Source organism: Oratosquilla oratoria, chromosome 23 (genome assembly GCF_046742065.1).
Source record: "Oratosquilla oratoria isolate Oo_2021 chromosome 23, ASM4674206v1, whole genome shotgun sequence".
NCBI classification, from domain to species: Eukaryota; Metazoa; Arthropoda; class Malacostraca; order Stomatopoda; family Squillidae; genus Oratosquilla; species Oratosquilla oratoria.
Genome location: NC_134799.1, coordinates 3,501,590 through 3,514,279, shown reverse-complemented (window position 1 = coordinate 3,514,279; position 12,690 = coordinate 3,501,590).

Sequence of the window (12,690 nt, the reverse complement as noted above, 5' to 3'; positions counted from 1 at the left end):
AGGTGAAAAATGTATTTGCAAACATTGCTAAAACAGCAAGATATTTTGGTTAACTGGGCCAATTTGTATTTATAAAGTACGTACGTTTGCTAATGATATAAAATTAGTTGTTTTGAATTGCTCTAGACCTATCTATCAATTTATATACCAAAATCCTTCTTTCCCCTTATAAGGGAGGTAGTCATCCATCCCACTTTCATCCGTCATCCATTCCCCTTTCACCTTAGCTCCTTTTGGATGAAGGGTGATCCCTGACTCCCTTCCACTACCTGAGTCAGAAGCAATGTAATAAGATGCAGCGCACCCACAGCATGGCCAGCCCGTTTCGTTAACATGGCGACCCTACCTACTTGTCCTTTCGTGCGAAGTTAGGAAGGATGAGGAGAAATCCCTTCGGGCCGTGTGAATTTATAGTCCATTCACAACCATTCTCCACTCACAACTATTCCTTGCCTTCCCTTTTCCCTGTTCAACAGACATTCCCCCTTTTATTTATGGGCTCTTTTACCCAATCCATTTCATACTTGTTTTTTTCCCTCAATTTCACTCCATCCACATCTGCTCTCCACACTAGCGGTGGTATTTTAAAAAAAAAAAAAAAAAAAAAAAAAAAAAAAAAAAAAAAAAAAAAAAAAAAAAAAAAAAAAGGAAAATATTTATTAAATTAAATATTTTTTTAAATACCACCGTAAGATTCTTATGGCGGTATTCACTCCACCTCATGCGTCACAGCATCATCCATACACAACCATTTTCCATTCACCCCTATCCTCTCCCGCCCTTCCTCAACATACGTTCCCCTCTTTTCCAATGCCCCTTTTACCCCATCCATCCATCTCATCCTTGATCGGCCCCTCATGCTCATTCCCTCCACATCTGCATTCCATACTTCTTTTACTAGTCTTTCTTCACTCATTCTTTCCATATGTCCAAACCATCCCAATACTCTTTCATCCACCCTATCTCCCAACTCCCTAGCTTTCCATCCCCGTTTTCCTCTTCACCTTCTCCTTTCTCACTCTATCTAGCCTAGCAACCCCTATCATACTTCTCAAGCACTTCATCTCAAACACATTCAAACTCCTCTCTTAATCACAGACAAGTATTTACATTATCTACACGAGTTAAATATTGATTTTTATCAAGCACACACTGACAGTCTATAATTAAAAAAATACAACGAAATCATACGTGTTGACCGTCAGATTTTCAAACATGCCCTGTATTTCTAGGGGGAGGCAATTCCCCCCAATCCCCGCTTGCCCTCCTCTCCGGACGCCCATTTAGACTCGTTTTGGAAGAAGTATTATCAGCGTATTTGAAATGGTTACCTTCAACTGGCTGTCACCAGCTTATTCTCTTTATATTAACGATGAAAAACATATTTTTTGCATCTCTTGTTTCATGTGTGCGTGTGGCTTATAGGAGATGTGTGTATGTGTGTGTAGTATAGGCCTACAGGTGATGTTTAAGTAGTGCCTCAATACCACCAGATGGAATCGAAACCCGTTCTTGGGGGCATCCAAAAAGGCATCATATGGAAGAAATATTAAATCAATAATTTCGTTTCAAATTGTATTTCAATCATCATTTTACTTAAAACAAAAATAACGAGTTCCTAAACTCCAGCTGTTTGTTCATATATGTCCTCTTTTATCTCTCTTTTAAAGTAAAATGAATTTAAAATTGAAAGTCGAGAGTGGTAGGCTAACATTGTATCAGGTTAACTTGGAGCTGAATTTTAGGGTATCAGGGCTGAAAAACTTTAGGAAAGGAGCAGCGCTCGTCTGGCCCCGAGCATCGGTATTTGTTAACAATTAAATAGGTCACTTTTTGTTGAATTTGGAGAAACGGTCTTGTGGTGTTACACAAACACAAAAAGCATGTCACGTGGACACGAAACAACGGTGTTGCTTTATTGAAGGCAACACTTCTCCTGGTTGAAAGTCACATTTGATATTTGTGTTGAAAACTAAACAATTCACATGCTACATGTGGCTTTAGGTTTATCACTTTCATGGCGTTAAATTAACGAATAAATTTAAATTTCCTGCACATTACTGTGCTGCCGCATTTATGTATTTGATTAATAACGGGTAGCTTACCTTGATTTTATGAAGTTAATATGAAGTTCTGGAAATGCAACACTTGTGTACATAACTGAATCAAAACAGGTATTGGAAGATTAAATTGACATTTTTTTATATTATTGTTACCCGTTAACTTTGTTTTCTTTGAATTTTGGGGTCGTAAAAGAAAACGTATGTCTTCATCAGCAGTTAAAACAAATCTGATTTCTTTCTCATTTTTTAAATATTGCTGGCATTGTTTTTTCTTTTTGATTATGATGTTGGAAAAGAAAATGTATTGTTTTATCTGTTGGCATTAAATCGGAAATTTGGATTAATATTTTCTCACCTTTCCTGGATGTGCATATTAACCCTATTTCCAAAACCCACTGCTTGTAGAGACTTATGCTCCTTCATACCCATTTCAAGAGATAGCATATGCTTTACACTATCCATAAAGTGCATAATTTCCTCACCATTTCCTCCGTTCCTCCTCGTTCTTTGCTGCTCGGGGCGCTGAGTGGAGAGTGGTTGTGGATTGATGGTAAATTGACGCGGTCCAAAAGGTTTAACTTTTGTCTTCTCTAATTACTCGTGAGTGTATGAGGAGGGAGGGTTACCACGTAATGAAACTGTGGTGTATTTCTTTCTCTTTTTTTCGCTGACTTGCGGGACTTGTACCCAACCAGACACTAACCTTGCGGGAGTGTCCAGTTTATGGCACGCTGTTGGGAGAGGCGGTACCTGGAGGAGAAAGTGGAGGCGTCTGATATGGAGGGAGGTGAGGAGAGAAACGAGGCAGAGAGGAGGTAGGTAGGGCCCTCCTCAGCCCTAGACAACGCCAGGGGGAGGTCGTGTCTTTAAGAAACAGAAAGTTTTCCTTGAGGGAGGATACGATAAGACGTCGAGCCAATCTTTCCGAGGTGAAGAATGGCAGTAGTTCTGCAGGGGTAGCTATACTGCAGCCCTACAAAGTCTTCATTATTAATAATAGTCTCTCCCTGTATGTAACACTAGCCACCCACAACGATATCCAATTCGATTCATGTAGAAGACAGATTCCATCCTTATACCGGGAACACGGTCCTCAGAAGAGGTGGGCATAGGGGGGTGCATATGCCCTGGGGCGGCACATTTAGGGGGGCGGCAATTCTGGTCCGGACATGCCACCCACAAGGCTGACAAAATAATTATAATAGAAAAAAAAGGTCAAAGGAGCCATGAATATTTTACTGTAATATACGAATTTTGCATTAGAATAAAAAGAATATGAAATATTTTCCCCATTATCCTTTGTGCAACAGTGATATTAAATAATATTTTGAAAATCCGTTTAATTATTTCGCAAGCCAATAGCTAAAACAGGCAGTAAGGAATGGTGGAGATGGGAAGTGGTGATGGGGGAAGGGAAGGGGGAGGGGGAGGGGGAGGGGGGGCGTCACTGAGAACATTGCCCCTCGAGTCCGAAGTAGCAATATGGTTGCTATGGTTACCTTGACCAATCGATCTAGCCCTATTGATGGTGACTCCTTTGATCTGTGTCATCGTAGGCACGGCTGTCGACGTCCTGCTTTGGAAGAACTCTGCCTTACTGCATTGCTTCTGAACCAGACAGTGGGCGGAAGACAGGGATGCCCCTTCATCCACAAGAAGCTATGACGTAATCAGAGCTGGGCGCGTTACCGCCCGACAGATAGTGCGTTACCGAAAAATATGGGGTGCATTACCGTCAGTGCGTTACCGATTTTAATTTCCATAGAGCGAAGGGAAAGAGGGTTTTTTGTATATGTATGTGTAGAGGTCATAACAAGATGGTGATTACACCTACCAACTGGTAATTAAGTCGCCAAGTGGGGTTCACTTCTTTAAGTGGGAAAATGGGAACCTAGCAGTTGTTTTTATTTTATTTTATTTTATTTTATTTTATTTTATTTTATTTTATTTTATTTTATTTTATTTTATTTCATTTTCTACTTTATTTTATTTTATTTATTTTTTTTTATATATATTTTTTTAGCTTTTGTAGTACATGATGAGACGCATCTTAGTATTGGGATTAGTAGGTTTGACATTCCGTGAAAGAGATTGATGTAAGGCTTGTAGCTGCTGTTATCGTGACCTTGGTAGTACAGCTCCAGGGTTGGAGGTTCCTGTACTTTGGGGGTGGGTCGGGATGCGAGAGAGTATCTATCTATCTATCTATCTATCTATATATATATATATATATATATATATATATATATATATATATATATATATATATAGATAGAGAGAGAGAGAGAGAGAGAGAGAGAGAAAGTGAGAGAGAGAGAGAAAGTGAGAGAGAGAGAGAGAGAGAGAGAGAGAGAGAGAGAGAGAGAGAGAGAGAGAGAGAGAGAGAGAGAGAGAGAGAGAGAGAGAGAGAGAGAGAGACCGAAGGAAGGTCACAGAAAGGAGTTAGTATTCTTTTACGAGCGGAAACTAGTCTCTAACTTTATGTAGAATTCTGTGTGACCGTGGGTCGTAAGGGTGTCACCAAAATAACTCGATATAGACCTCCAGGAATAGCCGCAGAACAGGGCGCGTTATCGTCGGACAGGTGGTGCGTTACTAACGCAGTAACACAAGTGCCCAGCTCTGGTCATTCTTTGTTTTAGAATAGGAAATATTAAATTTGTAGTTTAGGTATTCATTTTATTGAGAATATTAGTAAGAAGTAAATACTTCTCCATTTATTTTTTTCATCAAAATCATCATAAAGGAAATTAAAGTCGGTAACGCATTGACGGTAATGCATTGAGGGTAACGCACTGACGGTAACGCGCCCAGGTCTGAATAGGAAATATTGCGTCGTTGGGCAATGTTCAAGTGAAACAGTTCGTTATTTAACGACATTAACGGTTTCGAAGGAGCCTCATGCATTGGGGCATTCCAAAGACAATGGGCTTACGAGAACCAGGACTGTTATGTTCGTGAGTTATGGACGTAAGAAGCAGAATGGGACTCGAGGCGTTGTCCCTGGACCACAAGGATCACAATGGGTCTTTAAGTAATCAGGAGTCATTCATTCGTGTGTGACAATGTTTCCCAACAGTTTTTTTTTTTAGGCGACTCCAATATGATCCTCATGATATGACCGAGAGCCCACTAGTCTATTGTAAGGTTATAAAAGAGAATGTTAACATCGTTGAATTTTATTATAGGAATATGAATTTAAAAATCTAGCATTCGAGGTGTCTTGGCGACTCCAGGAATAACGCTGGGCGACCCCAGGGTTGGCAAACCGTGGTGTTTAAATAAAAAAAATAAATAAACAGATAGATAGATAGATAAATAAATAAATATATAAATAAATGAATAAAAAATAAATGAAATAGATAAAGTAAATAAATAAATAGATAAAATCAAATAAAATCTTCAGGAAGTGTGCAGGGATGAAGAAAGCACGGGAACATGTAAGAGGCGTATTCTGCACACTAGGAGGGGTAACCATGGGCATAGCAGGTTGCTAGACTGATTCTGATTGGTTGGCGGTAAGAGGTCTTGAGCCATAGTGAAAACGCTTACTACTTGGTAGAAACGTATCAGACATAAGCTGTAAATTGATGGACTCTTGTTCCTGGTTGATTGACACGGCTTTGCTGTGGTCACAGTGAGGCAAAAGGGATCAGGGTGTAATTTTCTTTGGCGAGAATTTTCGTGCTGGAATCTAACCATCAGACTCATACCTGTCAAGTCTTACATTTATTGTTTGCGAAAGTCTTACGTAATTTCTATGATTTTCAAATCTTATTGCGTAAGTTGAAAACCTTATGTTTTTCTCTGCATGCGATGTGTTTTTTAATGTCTTTGTTTTAAACAATCTGAAATAAATTCCCCTTTTCAAGTGTTCATATCGTGTCGTGTGTTTATATTGTGTTTTCGTTCTGCATTTGTTTTGAAACAAATAAGTATCGAATGACAAAAAAATATGATTTTCTTATGTTTTAATTACCGTTTTATACACAAACTTATCGGCTGAAAGAAACCTGCACAGCGAAGCTATAGCGATAATCCCATACCACACTCCTGGTCATATGGCCATTTCCCGAAGGTTGAGTGTGGTTTGAATTTTCCGCCAAAATCATCGGAAATTTAAAATTCCCGGCTCTGTGCAGGCATGCGCATTGTCGACCCCACCTCCCCCTCCCTATCCCCTCCCTTCTTACCCGGCTAGCTCGAGCCGGACGTCGCGTTACTTAGATCGCGGAAACGGGACCGAGTGGGTAACTCGCTGCCCACATGGGAGCAGGCGGTCCCGTTTCCTGCTGGTTAATCGTCTGTTAGTTTTATCGCTTTCCGCTTGGCTGCTGGTTTGTCTCATTCTTCGACTTTGATTTTATACGAGCACAATCCGTCCCCGTCTTCGAGCCGTCCCTGGTAAACAACCCGGGTCCTCTCGGAGGACAGGGGACGTGTCTTATGGTACGGAGTGTGGCGCCCCCCAGGGTCATCAGGCCTCTCGGCAGCGCCATACCTCTGACCATCATCGGTCCTCTATTGCCTCACGGTTTGTATCAGGCCCTAGGCGTAGACTTTGACCATATACGATCGCAATACGTCCCCGTCTCCAGGCCGTCCGTGGTAAGAACCCGGGCCTCTCGGAAGAGAGGGGGACGTGTCCTATGGTACGGAGGGGGTGCCCCCGAGGGTCATCAGGCCTCTCGGCAGCCCCATACATCCGACCAATAATGGTCCTCTAACGCCTTAATGGCTCCCTTTGTGAGGCCCTAGGCGTAGACTTTGACCTTTTCCACTCGTAATCCGTTCCCCATACGTCTTCGAGTCGTACGTGGTAAGAATCCGGGCCTCTCGGAGGACAAGGGGACGTGTCCTATGATACGGAGGGTGACGCCCCGAGGGTCATCAGGCCTCGGCAGCCCCATACCTTCGACTAATAATGGTCCTTTAACGCCTTATAACTTTCTTTGTCAGGCCCTAGGCGTAGACTTTGACCTTTTCCACTCGTACTCCGTTCCCCATACGTCCTCAAGTCGTCCGTGGTAAGAACCCGGGTCTCTTGGAGGACAAGGGGACGTGTCTTATGATACGGAGGGTGGCTCCCCGAGGATCATCAGGCCTCGGCAGCCCCATACCTCCGAGCTTCAATGGTCTTCTAACGCCTCACGGCACCACCCTCCTTCCAGGTTTCTTAAAAAAAAAAAAAAAAAAAAAAACACCCAGCCCTTCTCATGAGCCACAGCCAACCTCTTATCAACTTCACTTGGCTTGAGTTTAAAGATGACTTACCTGATGTTCCACCCCCAAGTAAAACACAAAAGAACTTTAGACTTAGGGAGTCTAGTGTTAGTTAAAATGAGTATAAATTAGTTCAAAGAAACTACAATCATTTAGTGTAATGAGAAGAGGAAAATCAGTTTTAAATAGTACAGTTTAAGTTGGCGCAAAGTGCTAGGTATTACATAAATAAAATGCCTTGACCTTGAAAAAAAAAAAAAAAATCAGGTCGAAATGACCATGACTTTTCCTATTCAACTTGAGCTAATCTACAGTCATGATGGTCGAGAATTTTACCATGTTAAAATTAATTTCGACGCTCACCGTGACTCAGGTGGAAATGGACATGACTTTTCCTATTCAACTTGAGCTAATCTACAGTCATGATGGTCGAGAATTTTACCATGTTAAAATTGATTTCGACGCTCACTGTGACTTAGGTCGAAATGACCATGACTTTTCCTATTCAACTTAAGCTAATCTGTAGTCATGATGGTCAAGAATTTTACCATGTTAAACTAATTCAACGCCCACTGTGACTCAGGTCAACATGAACATGACTTTTCCTATTCAACTTAATTTAATCTACAGTCATGATGGTCGAGAATTTTACCATGTTAAAATTAATTTCGACGCTCACTGTGACTTAGGTCGAAATGAACATGACTTTTCCTATTCAACTTAATTTAATCTACAGTCATGATGGTCCAGAATTTTACCATGTCAAAATTTATTTCAACGCTCACTGTGACTCAGTGATGTCACGGTATGATAAGATGACGTCATTGTGATAAATTGGCGTCACCATGTAGTCCTATGACGTCAATTTGTGTCCCTGTGACGTCACGAGACGATCCTATGGCGCCATGATCAATCCGGTGACGTCACAGTATAATCACATGATGTCACTAGGTATTAAACATATAGAAGTCCGCTTGTGGGTGATGAGACGTCACAAATTGCCATAGCACACTATTGGATGAAGACGCTCGCCACGGGCTTCGAGAACTTCCCGCGGGAAGACTTGGGGTGAGTTGGATACATACCGAGGGTCCAGGCCCGTCTTCGTGGGAGACGCTCAGGGAACGTCTTCACCCAAGACGAAGCCTCTTGACTAACGCCCACGGACGAGGTCGCTCGGAAACGAACTTGGCCTCGCATACTCCCTTTCGGTTTCTCGCTTACCCCGAGGATCTTCACGAAACTAGTGAGAGTGGTAGGCGTACGTTGGACGGAAGCAAGCGTCTCCACACTCATGTTCCTAGACGGCTAGTTGATGCATTTGCCCACCGGGGAGGGTGCATCGGCCGACATCTCAGTGGCTCTGAGTGTGTTGGCGGACGTGGAGTTCGGGGTGGACTGGGACGGGTCTGCCCTTGCTCCCACACAGAGACTTTATTGGCTCGGGATTGAGTGGGACACAGTCAGCGTCCTTCGGGTGCTCCCCTGCGCCAAAAGAGCGTGCTTCTCTCACACGTCCTCCCTCCTTCGGTGGCGGGGGGGGGGGGCTCAACTTCGCGACCCCGGCCCTTCCACTGAGCCGCTTGGGGCGCCGACGGCTGGTACGGGAGGTCGACAGGAGCATACTGCTTCTCCCGCGTGACCTGCCCGGGCCGATACCCTCAGCACTCCACAGGTTGTTGCGTCCCTGGCTTCGGTCGGGGGCCCTACGCCGGTCGCTGGAGTTTCTCCGCACCCACTCTGTGGAGCGGGTGCGGGACCTAGGGACTGGACATCGACGACTCCCTTGGGGACACGGTGTCTCTACCACTCGGTCGCCCCTGTCCCATGTGTCGCCATGGAAACGGCTCCACCCCTCTCATCTCAAAAAAGTGGAGGGGGCAAAGGGCGACCGAGGAGTGGGGAGGGGCCAGAAACCGTTGAACAGGATACAAATTTCGTATAATTTACGCATTGTGTGAACAGTGCAATGTTGTGCATGTCACATTCTTCGGCGTGGGTACTTGACGTTTCTGTCTCCCCTCTACTGAGTGATAAAATGAATAAGTCTCCCATAGGAAAGACACACGTAATAACGGTTTGATTCAGGCTTCACCTCTCCTCCCACCTGTCCTCGTCTCATGCATAGCTTCGCTGTGCAGGTTTCTTTCAGCCGATAATATTTCTTTGTCGCGGCTCGTGCCGCTTAAATTCTTCTTATCGGCTTAAGAAACCTGCACAGATTTAGGGTCCCTCCCTCCTCCCACAGGCGAAGCCTTCATTTCTCATTGAAGTGACGCGACGTCCGGCTCGAGCTAGCCGGGTAAGAAGGGAGGGGATAGGGAGGGGGAGGTGGGGTCGACAATGCGCATGCCTGCACAGAGCCGGGAATTTTAAATTTCCGATGATTTTGGCGGAAAATTCAAACCACACTCAACCTTCGGGAAATGGCCATATGACCAGGAGTGTGGTATGGGATTATCGCTATAGCTTCGCTGTGCAGGTTTCTTAAGCCGATAAGAAGAATTTAAGCGGCACGAGCCGCGACAAAGAAATATTATGGTCTCGAACGCAAAATCTTTCGACAACAGTGATGTTGTATTTGCCCTTAATGTGAAGTTTGATGGCACCATTTTTGAGTTGGAATGAAAACAGTTTTGATAGTCACTGAATTTTCACGAATATTTATATACAGCCTATCTCTTGGATAGTAAATGCAATTACGAGTAGGTCAGTTGAATAGATATACACGCATGTCACGCATTTCACACATGTCACACATGTCACACATGTCACACGCATGTCACACGTATGTCACACCTATCTGTTAAATGCAGACTACACGCACGTCAACAAACACAAAACTATGGGTTTACATCATAACTTCATGCATATGATTATGTGTATGTCCTTATGAGTACACACACAATCACAAGATAATACATTAATTACCACACGGATGTACATACATACACACATGTAAACGTGCGCTTATATGCATACATGATACACACACATATATACGATCACAATCGAACGTCTGTACAAGTCCACATACACACGCACACACACACACACACACACACACACACACACACACACACACACACACACACACACACACACACACACACACACACACACACACACACACACACACACACACACACACACACACACACACACACACACACGCACACACGCACACACAGAGTGGTGGATATCCGGAAGAAACTGGACGAAACAATAGTGTGTGCAAAAAACATACACGAATTTAAGAACAAACTAGACACCGCAAGATACAAAGACGGGACACCACGAGCATAGTTCCCCTTCCCGTAAGATACAACTAGATAAACACACACACACGCACGCTCGCACGCACACACACACACACACACACACACACACACACACACACACACACACACACACATGCACGCACACACACACACGCACGCACACACACACACACACACACACACACACACACACACACACACACACACACACACACACACACACACACACACGCACACACACACACACACACACACACACACACACACACACACACACACACACACACACACACACACACACACACACACACACACACACACACACACACACACACACACACACACACACGCGCGCACACACCTCCACAGGTACCACGGGCACGGCTGCAGGTACGGGACCATAATACCATCAAGCCGATTAGAGTACGCACCGACCGGTATAAGATGAGTCTCATACCGACATTTGTGGACTTTATCAACAACAAAAATTAACATTGTTGTACTACACACCTATTCCTCAGCTCACTGTATTTTAAATGCTTGTAACAACATCTTTTCACTGTCATATTTTTATATTGTCATAATCTTGTAGGATGTATATTTTCAGTAGTAATGCTGCTATACCCAATAAACCGATTATTATTATTATCATTATTATTACACACACACACACACACACACACACACACACACACACACACACACACACACACACACACACACACACACACACACACACACACACACACACACACACACACACACACACACACACACACACACACACACACACACACACGAACTACCACAACCTTAACCGCAAATACATGACGAACCAAGGGAGAGTTACCGGAGAACGCCGCGTCGTCGTCGTCGTCAGGTTCAAGGGTGGCTCCTCCTGCTGCCGTCTCGACGTGCACTTCGGAAAGTCGAAGTGGTCTCGGTGGTCCGAACTGGTCGAGACTCGCGGGTTCTCTGTGGCCAAAGGGCTAGCTGAGGAGACGCCTCCGCGTGGCCGCGCTGTCGTTCGGAGGAACCACCTCGCCTTTTGGAGTTGTTTTTCCATGCAGCAGGATTGGTGTAGCTGTTAAGGTAGTTTCGGAGTTGTCGGCACAAAATATGCACATGCATACCTGCATAGTAGTTAGAGTTCCTGACTGCCACTACGGCTGTCCGGGTTCGAATCCCGCCCAGGGCTGAAAGAATTTCAGTATCGCTGCGTTGCGAGTTGTTACTCCAACTCTCATGAGCGGGGAGTTGGGGTGTGTGTGCGTGTAAGGTCACCGCATTACCCATAGATCGGTTATATATACGAGCTCTGAGCTCTCTTCCGAGAGGGAAATAGCTGTCGATCACGAGTCTACCACGTGATCCAAGGCTATGGTGAATCACACACACACACACACACACACACACACACACACAGACACACACAAACACACACCCGCACCCACACACACACACACACACACACACACACACACACACACACACACACACACACACACACACACACACACACACACACACACACACACACACACACACACACAGGCAAGGAAGTGCAGGTAGACTGCAAAGTGCTTTGGTGTGTCGGAAACACTGGTTGTCGTAGATAGATAGATAGATAGATAGATAGATAGATGAATAAATAAATAAATAGATAAATAAATAAATAAACAAACAAATCAAACAAACAAACAAACAAAAACAAACGCGGATTGAAGAGTCAGTTCTGTTGTCTCCGAGCCCTGGGTTGTTGTCGAGGAAGGTCCTCGCTAATGGGAGCAGGCCAGGCCGCATTCTATTCGTCGTTATCTACAGCAGGAACGAATAACTCGCGAGAAAGTCTTGATCACGTGCAGAAAGGTTTTGTAGATTAAGAAAATGACCGTGATGTTTAATGGACAATTTTCTTCTTTTGTTTTTATTTATATTAAAAAAAAAAGAATGAAATGATAAAAAGCTGTAAAGAAACCAGTGGAATGAAGTTCTTAGTTAATCCAGTTTTAGCCTCTAGAATTAGTTTGACAAAGCAAATGTAAACTCATTCTCATTATAGATTCATTGATCCCCTGTTTATTTATTTATTTATTTATTTATTTATTTATTTATTTTCATTG